The sequence below is a fragment of the Dreissena polymorpha genome, chromosome 4 (assembly GCF_020536995.1).
Source record: "Dreissena polymorpha isolate Duluth1 chromosome 4, UMN_Dpol_1.0, whole genome shotgun sequence".
Lineage (NCBI taxonomy): Eukaryota > Metazoa > Mollusca > Bivalvia > Myida > Dreissenidae > Dreissena > Dreissena polymorpha.
In genome coordinates this window covers 32,570,202-32,582,856 of record NC_068358.1, presented here as the reverse complement: position 1 = coordinate 32,582,856, position 12,655 = coordinate 32,570,202, and positions in this window count along the sequence as shown.

The following is a 12,655-nucleotide window of genomic DNA, read 5'->3' as shown; positions in this document are numbered from 1 at the left end:
TTTATTTAATTTTAAATTATTGACATTATTGATTTATATACCGGTAGTTTACTTTTTAAGAACAAACACACACATAGAGTTAATAATTTTAAGGTTGATATCAGAATAAAAAAGCATTTTATTTGAAAAAAACAACACTTTACAATCTGGAACCTCTTTCGTATAACACAAACAGTTTTTAAACGGTATTGACAGCATTTTAATAAAAATCATACCAACTAGAACACATACCCAAGAAAATAAACAAAAGTGACTAGTTTGATTTGCTATTTGATAGAATAAGACTAATTGGCAATTGGCTTCGTTGTTACAAACACTCGTTAACGGTTATTCGATCCCACTTGTCCACTAATCATAACAATGAACGTGTGAAGGGCATACATTAAGAGGGTCCATTACTGTCCCTTGATAACAAAAGACTAGTAAATTGACATGTGACAAACAGGCCCACCTCCTGCAGTGATTCTCAAGTGTGTTCCCGCATTCATACCACGATTTTTCGCAACTGCGAATGATCGCGAATATGTATTACACGCAAATCGGATATTGACTGACCTATTTTTTTTAATTCAAAAATCAGAAATCAGCGAATTTAAGTGCTGACGAAATCGTCATTTTTATAAAAATGACGAAATTTTGTGCTGTCGAAAATAAATGGTTTCACAGTATTGAAACTTTATTTCAAAGCTGCGCAATAGTGGGCATTGTGTTTCGGACAAACACAATTCTTGTCTAATGTTGCCATAGCTAGTGAGGTAACTTCAAGGTGTTAAAGCGAAGTATTAAAATTATTAAACGGCATTATTACACTCCCGCAAAGACATCAATAATGTAAAAGCCATTATTTGAAACTGGAATAAACAATGTAGTGCAACTGTTTCATTGCCCAATCAATGCTGTCATAAAAGATGTCAGGTGATAAGGTCCTATCTCCAGTTGCATAATCTGCTCTGCAATGACCAGTCATTTTGAATGTAACTTAAGTCATTATAACTGCACCCTATTGTCAATTTAAAGGTTTCACAATGTAGCTGTAGCAGAGCATTTACACTGCTTTATATACTAGTATTAATCTTGTACAACAAGTTTGTGTATCACTAAATAAATTTGGTCTTCTGCTTAAGGATATAACATGCACAATATAATTACCATTTTTATATCGATACACAGAAGACCTCTAACCACTTATTTGATGATACACCAAAATGAACAGCATCTAATTACATGTATACTTCTTTATCAGGGTAGCTTTGCTTGAAACTTAATTATCATAGATACACTATAAGTGCTAAAATTTCTAGTGGGAAAACAAAGTTTAACCCTTCATGGATGGAGAAGTTGGACAACAGTGGAAAAACACTGGGATCATGGTGCAAGAGAGATACCGGCAATGAGTTTGCAAGATATTGTACTGTCTGAATGAAGTCCATCTTGTAGTAATTCTGGTGCTAATCAACTTATAAGTCATGCAAATGGATAAAAACACAAGGAAAACATGAAATACATGCATGATAATTCACAAAAGCGTTTGTTTGGAAGTGCCCAAAAGCCAAGCAGCTCTCAGGGTTGTGGGGATAAATCTATCTGTATGCAAGTACATCCATCACACAAGGAACAGGTACAAAAGGCTGAAATCTTCTGGGCCCTTAAAGTAGCTTCAAGTGGGTATCCATACAGAACATGTGATGGCACTCCTGCTCTGTTTCAAGCTATGTTTCCTGGACCTGTGTCAAAAAAATAAGTATTATGTATTCCTACTTTTGAGGGAAAAGTTCCTACTTTTTCCTACTTTTTTCCTACTTTTCTTGCAAAAGTAGTTCCTATTTTTTCCTACTTTTTGAAAAAAGGTCACTTGACAGCCTGCAAAATGAACCGGACCTGTCCAAATTTCCGAAAAAATACAAAAAATCCCAATCAAAATCGAGTAAACAATCCCCGAAAACGCCATGGGCTTATATCGCCTTTTTTAAAGAGATAAGAGAAATTCATTTCGCCCTAATTTTAAAGTAAATCCACAAACAATACCTGTAAAGCAACCTCCCATTTAAATTCCAGCAAACACAATGTATTGCCTCACACTGGATTAAAATAAATTTGAACAATACAATCATGTCAAATCTCCATAGTTTTCACACATTGCATCCTCTATGGAGCAAATGTATTAAAACTGTATCTGACAGTACTGCATGCTGCCCGTAACGTAGTATTGATCAATGCCTTTTGGCCATTTGCTATCTGCTGAAAGTGTTACAAGTTTTCAGTTTTAACTCCTAGAAAACGGCCCCAACATCAAAGACCTTTGATGTCTACCGACAGCATTGACTGCTTGCAGACTATTTTGAGGGATCGGTTGAATTTATGTCATTTTGGTAACACTGTGGTGATTGTCAAAGACTTGTGTTTTTAAATTGTGTTATTGTTGTTTCTACTGGAATTTGATAATAGGGTAATTATAATGTTTTATTTAGAAGACAAAATTAATTTTAAATGTATAATACCAAAAATACCCCCCCCCCATCCAAAAAAATATAATTTTTATTTCTTATTTTTATTTAAATTGTGGGTTGGATGGGTAGTGTATGCAAATACAATTTATATTAAGCACTTTCATGCACAATTAATGCCGTAAGAGGGTTGCTTATTGTGTTGTTTTCTTCATACTTGATTGTTGATTTTATTTACAATAGAGAGAATTGAATCAGCAGGATTCATAATCATCAATGCACATCTTGTATTCAGCAATTTTACAAGGGTAAAATAATGCAACTATAATTACAACACAATCTGTGTTCCGATAGCATGTTGTTTGTACGCAACTGTGGATAAAAGTTTATGATGCTTTCCTGTGTCATTTTAAGCTGACGAAAGTTAAACAAAGTAATTAAAATACCATTCTTCAATTGGTACAATTCACAACTTGATTTTTCCCAATTGGAATATTTCGCGACTCGTTTTTTTCCCAATTTGGTGATTTCATGATGCGAAAAGTTCCCAAAGGCATGGGTACCGGAACTGTTCCCAATTGGGTGAAAAAAATCACTGGGCTGTGAATGCTTCATGACTGTCAGAGGCAAGCGGCACCGCTGTGAATATTTCATGAATCTCAGGCGATTCAGACTGTAACTCAATAAGTGCTCTGGCCACATGGTGCTTCTCTCGAACCTCATCCCTATCCAACTTCCTCTGGTATCTGAAATTAAACAGCATACTAATAATAACATGTACTTAAAGGGAATCTTTTCACGGTTTGGTTAATTGACAAAATTGAAAAAAGTTGTTTCAGATTCGCACATTTTCGTTTTAGTTATGATATTGGTGAGGAAACAGTATTACTGAACATTTACCATAGTCCAATATAGCTATTATATGTATCTTTAGACGATTTGAAAATCTAAAAACTATACAGCATTGCAACGCGAAACGATTGAATAATTTGGAGAGTTCTGTTGTTGTCGATTAAATTTACGAAACTACGAAGATTGCTTATATAAGGTATAAAATACTTATACCGTGTATGCTCGGCGAAATAGCCGAGAGGGCTAATGCATTTTTACATCAGACTAACTCCATGACTCCGAGGGTCACTGGTTCGAGCCCTGGTACCGGGTACTTTTTTTCCTTGTTTTAATTTTATTCTTGATTTTATACTGGAGCTTTTAAGATCAAATGTTTACATTAATCAATATAAAGCATTTAATTACAAACTTCAAAATATGACAAAATCTGTGAAAAGGCCCCTTTAATATAGAGACAGACCAACTAACCAACACTGAGACTCACTGACTCTTGCATAATGCCAGTTCGAACCCATCAAATCCAGATAGCACATTGGGTAGTCATTTTTCATGCATTTTCAGATCAAACCACATTTATCATACATGTATAGTGTACCTTTTTTTGTTAGTTTCTATCTTCTTCTCTTTCTTCAAAAATTTACTTGGTGTCAAGTCTTCTCCAAGAAGAAGTGTTGGGGCCCAATCAGGATTGGATCTTTCATACATACTAGATGGTTTGCCTGAAAAACAGAATGACATTAAAATTAAACTATATATAAAAAAAATAAAATAAAAAAATAAGCATTCAAGATGTTAATATTCTGAGTGCATTGTCATAGAAAAAATGTACACGTGTTCAGAGTCAGATCTATGCAAAGAAATATGCATTGACTTCACTTTACCGCTGCATGAGGCCTGAGCCAGCCTAACAATAACAATAACGGCCTAACATACCTATAAATAGAAAGCTCAGGCTTTAACTTTTAAAAAAGAACATCAATATATCCATTTCAATTACCGTTTATGAAGTGATCGGAGCAGATTTTCGAGTATTTTGTCGGCGCATCTTTCCGGTTGATATTTTGCCGGACACAGTTGGCGCCGCTCTGCGCTCAAAGTTTTTGTGATAGTAAACGCCTTCATTTTCTCTGACAGTTGGAATTGAATAGAAACCTCGTCGTACTGAATTATCTGCTGGATTGCAGTAACCTTTAATCCAACATGACACACCCATATTTTACTAAAAAAAAGATGAATTCGTCATCCGTAGTAGGTCAAGTGTAAGTGGGTTTGTTTGTCAAACAAAATGGCGGGGGTGTAAAAAGTACCAGGATGTGTGACGTCACATGAAAACTATGTATTTGCTCGTAATGACAAAGTGGTAATTTCCTTAAAATTACAAAATTTTCTTTGAATGTTTTCACTTCACTATTAAATTTGAAATTTTTTATGATTGATGCATAAATATGGCAAAATAAACATATTGTCTGGATCCTTTTTGCATGCTTGAACAAACAAATTCATGAATGTTTATATGTACCTATTAAAGACACACACATGTTTTTTCAGTACTGTTGCCTTCTTTTCTTTTCCACCTGGTGCTTAAATATTCATAGATTTAGTACAGATATTTCAATCGAAGCAAACAACTGAATCGCACATGTTTATGAGGGCACAACAAACTACCGCAGTTTTGTCTAGTAGTGGAATGTCTCCATCACCTCTCGTGTCTAGAAATTCAATTGGTAGGATGCTGCTCAAAAGTACGTACTTTTGCCTTGCTAATTAATCCAGTAACTCGTTCAACATGAATTCTCACATTTGCAAGCTTCCGTGTCGTTTCTAAGTAAGTCCACAGGCGACAGTTGACTTTTACCTTTAGTAAAGGCAGGAACTTTTACTTGAGCACATAATGTTCCAACACTGGCAGCAATGTCAAATCCCCTATCTGCTAAAACAAGGTCTCCGGGTAAAAGGTTATCCAGAAAACCACTCTGCTCGGTTATATGTGTGTCACTTGTGCGACCGCCCCATGAATTTGAAATAAATGAAATAATTTCTTGCGGTGTAAATCCTATACAAAATTTCTCTAAGTTGTCATGTTTGTAAGCCGAAAATCTCTTACAGTGGGCTTTTACACTTGTTGGGGTCTCAATTATTATTTCGAAACAATAAATTATTACAGCACATTTCTTTCCAAAGTGTTTGCGGAACTGCATGGGCATTGTTTTACGAAGAATTTCTCTCTCCGGACAGTGCACAAATGGTTTGAAGCGAACATACATAACGTCTATATAATCATATAAAATCCTTGAGACTCTAGATGGAGAAATATTGAACTGGTATGCGAGGAACAAGTTTGACAAGTAAACTGTGAGTTTCATAGGTTGAAAGTCACTTCATAGTGCTGAAGCACTGAAATTTTGTGAGTGTCAGAAAAGTCTCTAGGCTATTGAAAAGGGTAATCAACACAGCATAACTTCCAAGTCCTGTAAAATATATCACTTTTAATATCGTCATTTCCAATGAAAAACTCTTGGGAATAGGGAACCTGAGTTTTTATAAGTAAACTCATAGAGTCTGGCTTCTTTTGGAGATGGAGAGTCTGGCTTCTTTTGGAGATGGGCAAGCTCATTAGTCATGGCATCAAACGCCACTCATGTAATGTCAGTCTGTGTTTTTATCGCTGGCACAGTGTTCGGTTCAGGATCCATTAAGTGACTCCATGTCGCTAAAAGCCAGAAGAGTACGGGCGGCGTCTGCCTTGTCATTCCTGGCTTTCGCTCAAACTGGGCACTGGCTACATGGGGTGATGGAGCTGTGTGTGACCCATGTTTACAGATGGCACCCAGTCTGGACTGTTCTTGTCATACAATGTGGCTTTCTTCTCTGAAAATCAAAGAATAACTATCAAAAACATATTCTAAAATAATTTAACATCAGTCTTGTAAACATGAAAAAAAATAAGTACATGTTTAGTACTGAAATCCTAGACCCACCACTGAGTGGTAGATCGATATAACTTGGTACCGGATGTGAAACTAATTGAGTACGAATGTTGTTTTCACAAAAACTTTTCGGTCATATTTCAACAAAAATAATAATATACTTCTAAGTGTTTCAGATTTCTTTTTATTAAAAGTGTACATTTATTATCAATAACTTACGTGATATAAAGTGGTTGGAACAAACTCGGATGTTTTTCAAGTTTTTTGCTGTGAAATCTTGGTTCAGCCTCGCTAGCCATAATCTCCGACGTTTTGTAGAGAATTCAAGGGATTTTTCACCTTCACGAGTTAAAACCTCTGGCAGACGATATAACTGTTTATCTTTTTCTCTATCTGATCGGTTGAAACATCCATCATAAAATTCACCATTTTGTAAAATATTTTCACTGGTGTAAACTTTGCTTGCAGCAGGGCATATCGATATCTCGATATCTTCAAGATGGCGGATGGCTTATCTATTATATATCTCTTTCCATTCACTTCCAGATTGACTTTTATGAATTTCATATCATTATCATCACGAATATTGAACATGTATTCTTCATATTCTTCCTCTGCAACATCAAGGTTATGAAAGTTCTGTTTACAAGCCGGAACAATGTTACCAGTTTTTCCACATTTGGGACATTTTGAATTTTTAAACCGACAATTGGCCAAGTAATTGGTTCTGTTACACCTGTAACATGGTTTGAACTTTCCCTTTGTTTTGAGTGGTTTGCTTTGTTGGCCTTTAGACTTTGGTTTTGGCCCAGTTTCATGCTTTTTACTGTCATAGTTCTGTCTTAAAGACAATTTGTTCACAGATTGTGTAGGAAACTTGTTACCTTGCAACTCTTTGATATCTTTAGTAGCAGCTTCCATTGCTATTGCTGCATCATATGCTTTTTCATATGTAAGATCCTTTTCGGACAACAATTTTCTATGTATTGCTTCATTGTGCAAGCCACACACAAATTTGTCAAGAAGCTGTTCATTTAATTGTTCTTTGAACTCACAATGTTCTGCCAATTTCCTTAAACTGACGTTGAAGTCTTTCACAGACTCATCCGTTCTCTGATCCCTTTTATAGAATCGAAAGCGTTCCACTAGCACTAATGGTCTAGGGTTGAAGTATTTCTGCAACAGTTCACATAGTACTTTATAGGTCTTTGTGTCTTGCGAAGTCAAATCTCTGAAAATCTGGTAAGTTCTTCCACCGACTAATGACACAAGAGCTGGCACATCCTAGTTGTTGGCTATCTCATTAGCAGTAAAACATTCCAGCAACCTTTCATTGTAACAGTCCAACAACTCCGCACTGTTATCGAAAATATCAATTTTTCGATGAATGTCACCATTTTGGCTTCCTGTGATTTTTTCTACCTTGACACCGGTTTAAGAAAAACAAATACGATTTTTTATGTCCCCCACCACTGTAGTGGAGGACATATTGTTTTTGCCCTGTCTGTTGGTTTGTTTGTTGGTTTGTTTGTTTGCCCTTACTTTAACATAACTTTTGCAATATTTAAGATATCAACTTCATATTTGGCATGCATGTGTATCTCATGGAGCTGCACATTTTGAGTGGTTAAAGATCAAGGACATCCTTCAAGGTCCAAGGTCAAATATATGGGTCAAAATCGCTTATTCAATGTACACTTTTGCAATGTTGAAGCTAGCAACTTGATATTTGGCATGCATGTGTATCTCATGGAGCTGCACATTTTGAGTGGTGAAAGGTCAAGGTCATCCTTCAAGCTCAAAGGTTATATATATGGGGACATAGTGTTTCACAAACACGTCACTTGTTAAACTAGAAAATGCCGAGTTGATGTTCAAAACTGTCAGCCAACACACATCTGTAACAAATCCTCATCGCCAATTTTAATTTAAGGGTTTGCAAGCCAATTAAACCATAAATATAAGGCTGGAATTGCCAAAACAATAACCAACGTGACTGCAACTATTTATTTCAGGTATACAACAACACTATATATGCACCGGTACCGAAACAACGATGCCGGACATAACAGATTACCTCCTCTTATAAAGTCAAATTAGCGTAGTTTCAAATTTTCGTGACAAAGATGATGTTATGTGAAAACACCGCAATATACATTATGAAAATGTTGCTTGATGCGAATTGCCATGACTCGGACTGAGTAGTCGAAACTCGAACACACTTAAGCTGAAACTCGGACAGTTATTTTTGTGTATTAAATTCTTGGACTGTACATCAGTAATTTAATTGAACCAAACTTCATACATTTACAATAAAATATATTAATTTGAATGTAGCAGTATCTTATGTGTGCTGTACTATTTAATGCTGCTTTTCATGTAAACTGCTGGACTAATTTTAATTTGCCTAACACGTATCGAGTATTTGTTATTTATTGATAAAATTTGATGTGTAATTGATTTCCACCTTTGATCACAATGGAACTAGAACAGAAACATACGATGAATAGACATGTAATGTAGGGCGTTGACTAAACGGCAGGTATAGTACTAATCTAGCTAGAGTATCTACAGATCGGTTTGAAATTGCTTAGATGAAAACAAATAATGTATTTTAACACTCGATTTTTATATGCACGCATCAAAGTACAAATGTAATTGAATATTAAATTTTATTACGGTAAGTATAATTATGGACCCTTTGCAAGAACAAATCAATATATGTCCTCTTTATATTTTTTAACTGTAAACAAGCACAATAGACTAATAACGAAAAAGACCTGTCACTTATTAAATTAATATAATACATATTGGTCCATTGATCTTTTTAACCAGGTTTTCCGAAGGAAAAAACTGGTTATTAGATTGGCGAATGCGGGCGGACTGGCTGGCTGGCTGGCGGGCGGGCGGAACAAGCTTGTCCGGGCCATAACTATGTCGTTCATTGTCAGATTTTAAAATCATTTGGCACATTTGTTCACCATCATTGGACGGTGTGTCGCGCGAAATAATTACGTCGATATCTCCAAGGTCAAGGTCACACTTTGAGTTCAAAGGTCAAAAATGGCTTTAAATGAGCTTGTCCTGGCCATAACTATGTCATTCATTGTGAGATTTTAAAATCATTTGGCACATTTGTTCACCATCATGGGACGGTGTGTCGCACGAAAGAATCACGTCAATATCTCCAATGTCAAGGTCGCCACGACTAAAAATAGATTTTTTTTAAAAACAAACTTACAAAGGGGGTTAATTTTGTTTGTTCATTTCAAAAGTTCAGTTTGAGTTTTCTCCCTTTATCAGATCTTTTTTTCACAATGAAAACCTGGTTTTGTGACACTTCTGTCCCTTGTCATACTTTTATTTTTATGAGTATACCTGCATGAGCTTTACTCCCATATTAAAGCACCTAATTGTTGAGCCCTCACATGGCCTATGCATAGGTGTAAATCATAAAATAAACAATAACAAATCATACACATTGTACATTGAACTTAATAGAATGCTTCATATAGTAACTATTCAAAAGTAACAAACCAATATTACAAAATAATTATTTTGTCAACTTGAAACAGAGCATTTTTACAGAACATAATGAAAACACTAAGAGCATGATTTTGTTATTATTGCAAAACCCTATTGCAAAAGCATATCATGCAGTATAATGCAATAAATTGACAGCTACATATAAATGTGTTTTATTTTTTACCTTAAATGGAATACTAAAAAAATGATAAAACATAAATCTCAGTATATTGCCATGCACGTCTGAAATACTCAGTGGAAAATTTATAACAAAACACCAAACAAGAATTTTGTACAGCACTTATCTTCACACAGACATTGTAAAAAGTAGGTTATCTTGCTAAACAGACACAATCCTTCAATCCTTGTAAGCAAAAACCTTTTTCTACAAATGCATGAATTGGTTCAGTTTCATTTTTGCTGCCATGTTTAACTTAAATTAAATGAGTAATACTGTTTTAAAGCAACACAGTCATTGTCAGCTCTTGAGTGAACGCAAAACATCTGTTGCTGGCAGTGTCATGTAAAAATGATTTAATGCATTCATTATCTCATATAACAGTGTGACAGTTTTTCTCTTCATACGTTTGTAATTTTTTTAAGGAGATCAGTAGTGTTGTCCATTCAATTTAATTTGATATATATTCTGAAGGGAGCAAACATCTTTGCCAGTTTATTTCTTTACCTCCTTTTCGACTTGTAGATTTTGGATATCTTCTTGATGCACCTTTCCTTACAAACTGCAGTTTTCACACACTTTTGTTCTTTTTGTCCTTCTGCCAGTGCTCAACAAATCAGCCTCACCACGCATTTTTTTTGCTCTAGCATGGTCTGCATCAGTTTACGACAGACATTGCCAGTCCTGTGGGCTGATTAAAGCAGAGTCCCGTTAATGTCTTCGAAGGCGAAGCATGACCAGCCCCACAATGACCCATGGAGTCTTGCATAATTTGCTAGATGAACTACAATAGTGCGGATGTTGAGACCACAATGTTCCACCCCATAAAGGTTTTCACGAGTTATTTGGAATTCGTCAAGCTTAGCTCAGCTCCGTCAATGGCTCTGTTTTCCAGATTTTACCCTTACAATTTGTCAACAACCTCCACCAGGAAGCATAGGTTTTCCATAACTGGAGGCGAGAGAATACCTTGGAGACAGGGGACACTATAGAAAAGCAGCCAGTGCTGAAATCCGATGCCTCCCAATTGCCGAGATGATCATTTATTGACCTTGGAAGTCTCGACATGTTATCTGTTTGTTGCATATTAGAGAGTCTTTTATCAACTTCCTTAACTTGCTCTCCAATGTACTATGGCTGCTCTTTTGATGTTTTGAAGTCAAATGTAATATGGCTGCTCTTTTGATGTTTTGAAGTCAAATGTAATATGGCTGCTCTTTTGATGTTTTGAAGTCAATAAAGTTGGGAGCTTTCTTGTTGTTCCCTAAAAGAACACCATGCATCATGCATGTAGTCGGGGACAATTCCAACAACTGCATTAAAATGGTCAACGTCAAACAACACCGAAACATCTTTAATTCCTTTTTCAGCCACTCCACTCAATAAAGCCTCTTCTGCATTTTTTAAATATTGAATTACTTGTTCGTAAGGGACATGGGTCTGACACAGGAAAGGCCTTATATATAGTGTGGCCTTTTCCCTTTTTTTCTAGACTGCCCTCTATTTCACAAGTTGCACAATAAAATTTGCCATTGTGAGGGACCATTCCCATAACTTGAGATTTGGTCTAAAAGTCCATTGTGATACACATCTGGATGACTTCAACTCTTTTTTCACCAAGCATGATGTCATTGTGGTGTATAGAGTTTAGTTCGGTGATTAGTGGTTTCAGGGAAGTCCTAAAAACAGGTTTTTCTCTTCCTTTCCAGATCCCCCAGACAATGCAATTTTGCATTAGAAACCTTCCTGAAGGTTTTAACTCATTTACAGTGGGGTTAGGGATTTTGTTCTGGGATTAATCTCAAGAATCCCTTGAAAATAATCCTCATTTAGCAGATTTTTATGGTTATAACCTCTTTTCATCCGAATTCATCTGTATTCAACCTTTTCTAGCCGTTTTTTGGGGATGAATTACGTAATGCATCACGATTTATCCATTAAAGGGATTAATCTCTTCGCATGTGCAGTTTTTAAGAGGTGAATGGGGATAAAATCAAATGAACCTCTGCGCATGCGCAATCGATGTCAGTGGCGAATTGAGATGAAAAGGCTGAGTTTATTAGTGTTGTCAACAAGTAGGCAACTATTTTTAGATGTAGAATTTACTTTTGTAGGCGTCCTGCATAATACAATGTATACTACAGTGGAAACCCTCTAAACCGGATCCTCTCTATACCGGTGGTCGTCTACATGTGACAGTCTGAGTTGGTGTCTCTGTATTTTATACTGAACTTGTAATTTGGACGTGAAGCTCAAAGCAGTCGCAGAGTAAGGATTTCTTGGCATGAATTGTAGGCAACTAAGGTGCCTGATGTAATTTCTGTTCCTCAAGGACACTGTTATTGTGTCTGTTTAATCAAATCTCTGAAAGACAAGTATTAAGACATATGAGTTTGGTTATGTCTTCGGTAATCAGCTGCAATATTTTCCTCAATAATCTCAGCAAGTTGGTCGACCTGTAGATACTAGAAGATTTGCAAGACGTAATTTATCAAGGGTTGAGAAGTATAACATTTCATTGTTTGTTTCTCATACTATGCAGCTTTTATTTATAGTACCCTCAGATTTTAATACCTGGACAAAGTAATTGCCTTCCTCTGCACTCATGAACAACATCTGTCGCAAACCAATCCACAATATTATTGTAAAGCTCATACTTCCTGGACAGGCCTTGGGATACACCAGAGTTGCAATTTGCAAAATATGTGAAACAGTAAAACTTTAATGTA